Consider the following 2,982-nt stretch of genomic DNA (forward strand, 5'->3'; position numbering starts at 1 on the left):
TTGGTGTAATCAGCAAGAGTTCTTCTGATATTATTGTTCTCCATATTTTCTATGCTATGGTCAGAACCTTGTGGTGATGGTTGCAACAGAGTTTCCGGAGGAGGGAAAAGTTCTCTAGATGTTCGGATTCTTCTCCTCCGTCTACTCTCGTCTAAACCTTCAAGAAGAGGTTCTGCAGTTATCTTGCTCCTAGTTCGAATTGTCTCCTGCATACACAAGAACACAAAGCCCTAGAATATTTGGTTAGCACAAAAAGATATAGGAGAAGATATAAGATTTAGAGAATAAAATAAAATAAAATAAAATAAAATAAAATAAAAACAGAAAAAATAAAAACAGAAAAATAAAAACAGAAATTCAAAATTAAAGTCAAAGATAATCAATAATCACACAAATTAACCAGTTAAACCACGAGTCCCCGGCAACGGCGCCAAAAACCTGATGACAAATTTATGAACACCGAAAAACGGCGCCACAAACTTGTTTAACAATCGGCAAGTGTGACCGAATCGTTTCAAGTAATAAACTCGGTAAGACCAAGTATCGTTCTCCCAAAGGACTCACGACCTAGTTTAGTTATGTGATTCGTTGATTATTTAAGACTTAAGAACGAAATAAGTGGAGTTTAATATGCAAAATAGAAAATAAACATGTATGCATGAATTTGATCAATGGCTAAAACAAAATACAAACACTTCAATAGAATATATGGATGAGTATGTTGTTGGGGTTATCAATTTCATCTTATCCACTCTCATATACTTTAGGAATTCAACATTCTTTTCATCATTGTTAATGTCACTCTCTAAATTACCTTGCAAGAAGGCCTATCCCTAATTACGAGTTCATACGATTGATAATAGTTGAAAAACTGTTATTTTCATGCTTAAAATTGATACTAAAAGCAACCTTTATACTTAGAAACTAGCTTGAAATCATGCTTTTGGTTATATTTTCAGAAATAAGAGAGTTGGACAGGTTTATGCTTGATTTCAGTGTTTTGTGCAGGTTTTAAGGTGAATTTGGTGAAAAGAAGTGAAGAAGGATAGAGATGGAATCAGAAAAGACATCAAAAAGTGCAAAAGGAGAAGCCGCAACTGCTGCTCAGCGGCAATTTACCGCTGAGCGGCACTCAGGCAGTCACGTTGGCTCCGCTGAGGGGTGAAAAGGCCACTGAGGGGAGAAAAACAACTCACGCACTTACCTTGAGCGGTAGTTTACCGCTGAGCGGCACTATTTTGGGCTTGGGCCTAATTTTCTGTAATTTTAGAATAGTATATAAGCTTTAGGACGTCCTAGGGTTTGTACACTACTGGAAAATTGGGATTTACAAACGGCATTTTACCGAAGGCCTTGAGGCCGTCGGTATAGAGGTAATTACCGAAGGGTTATAAGCCGTCGGTAAGGACCTCATTAACTTAAGTCAGAAATTAGGTTCGTCGTGCCCCAAAATCATTTTCATCAGCCTCGTCGTTTTGTGCGTATCCTCCCTCTCTTCACACGGTTGCCTCCGTTGGTTCACGGTCTGTCACTTTATCGGTGAGTAACCGGCGGTGGTTGGTCACGGTGGTCAGTGGTGCGTCCATCGGTGTTGGTTCACGGTGCGTGGTGGTTTTCGGGAGTCCGGGGCTAGGGTTCGTCCTAGGTTAGTTCTTTCGTTGAGGGGTGGTGGTGGAGGTTGAGGGACTTTGTCGGAGGTAAGTTCCACAGAACTTCATTGACATTGTCATGTTCATTTTGGTAAAGCTTAGATAGTGTTGCTGCCTTCATCTACTTTTCATTAACTTCTTAGTATACGGTTGAAGGAACTTGGTTGAGGGCTGCGTTGGAGTGGCCGTTGTAGGGCGTTGTTGTCAAGGCTATCTCGGTTGAGGTAAGTTGTTCGTTTAAAAATTGGTTATCAGTTAGAATGTTGTTAAATCTGTATGACTTTGTTGTGGCATCAGTGTATGTGCTTGTTTGATTGAGAAAGATTGATTTGTAATTGGAATGAGGAGCAAGGTATTGGCATGCCAGTTATAAAGTTTAAATACCCTTTAACCGTAGTATAGGAAAATCAAAGAAAACGAGGAATACAATTAAACATTATTCCTAAGTTTCAATTAATGTAAAAGTTAAACTGTGAGTGACAGAACTTTCCTCAAAAGTTCAATAAAAGAAGGATTAATTCAGTGAAATGGTTGTAACGATGAAATGAGAAAATGAGAAACTTACATTGGGTGCAAACCTTCAATGACTAAGATTGTGGGAGGTTTGATGAGGTCAGGGGGGTCCAAGAGACCAGTGACATGATTATAGATTGGTTTTTGAACAGCAATTCCATCTTTGATTGCTTTAACTTGGTCATACATGAGATCAAAATCGTTGGCTCTAGGGTCAAGGGCAGTGACTCCCTTGTCCTTTCTGCCAGTTCTATCCAAATAGTGGTAATCATCCAAGCATATGACTGTAGTGGTGTGACTGATGATAGTGTTGGAATCAGGGTTGCCACCCTTTGGTGGTTCTGATGCTCCTCCAAACACACTGGTAAGCCTCCTCATGAAGGTAGTTTTTCCACAACCTAAGTCAGCAGCCAGACCAATCAGCACTGTGTGTTGGTCACTTGCTGCAGATTTTATCACATAGCTTCTGCCACTGTTGATACCCCTGTTGCTGTTCCTCCCTTGTGCTGTAGAATAGTACCCGCTTTTGGTGAAAAATCAGTTGTGTTTTTTATGGGGTTGAGATGGAGCAATTTATGCTGAGAGATTGTGTTGAGTACAGAGTGGAAGCTGGCATTTTCTGTTTTTCCCCCTCTAGAGAATTTTCATACAAGAGATGTTGGAGTGGCCTCTGTTGGAGGGTTATTAAGGGAGTTACATTCGAAGAAGTTATAAGTACTAAAAGATATAGCCTCCTATTTACTAAAAGAAGTTATAAGTAGTAAAAGAAGTTATAAGTACTAAAAGATATAGCCTCCTAGTTACATTCCTCTGTTGGAGT

General features: G+C 39.6%; 1 pseudogene; it reads right to left on the bottom strand.

Moving 5' to 3' along the window:
• Window positions 1-2,210: 2,210 nt before the first annotated feature.
• On the bottom strand, window positions 2,211-2,778 carry LOC148193406 (phosphoribulokinase, chloroplastic pseudogene; annotated as a pseudogene).
• Between the last annotated feature and the right edge of the window lie 204 nt (window positions 2,779-2,982).

The sequence above is a fragment of the Vigna umbellata genome, chromosome 9 (assembly GCF_029865625.1).
Source record: "Vigna umbellata cultivar VRB3 chromosome 9, Vumbellata_1.0, whole genome shotgun sequence".
Lineage (NCBI taxonomy): Eukaryota > Viridiplantae > Streptophyta > Magnoliopsida > Fabales > Fabaceae > Vigna > Vigna umbellata.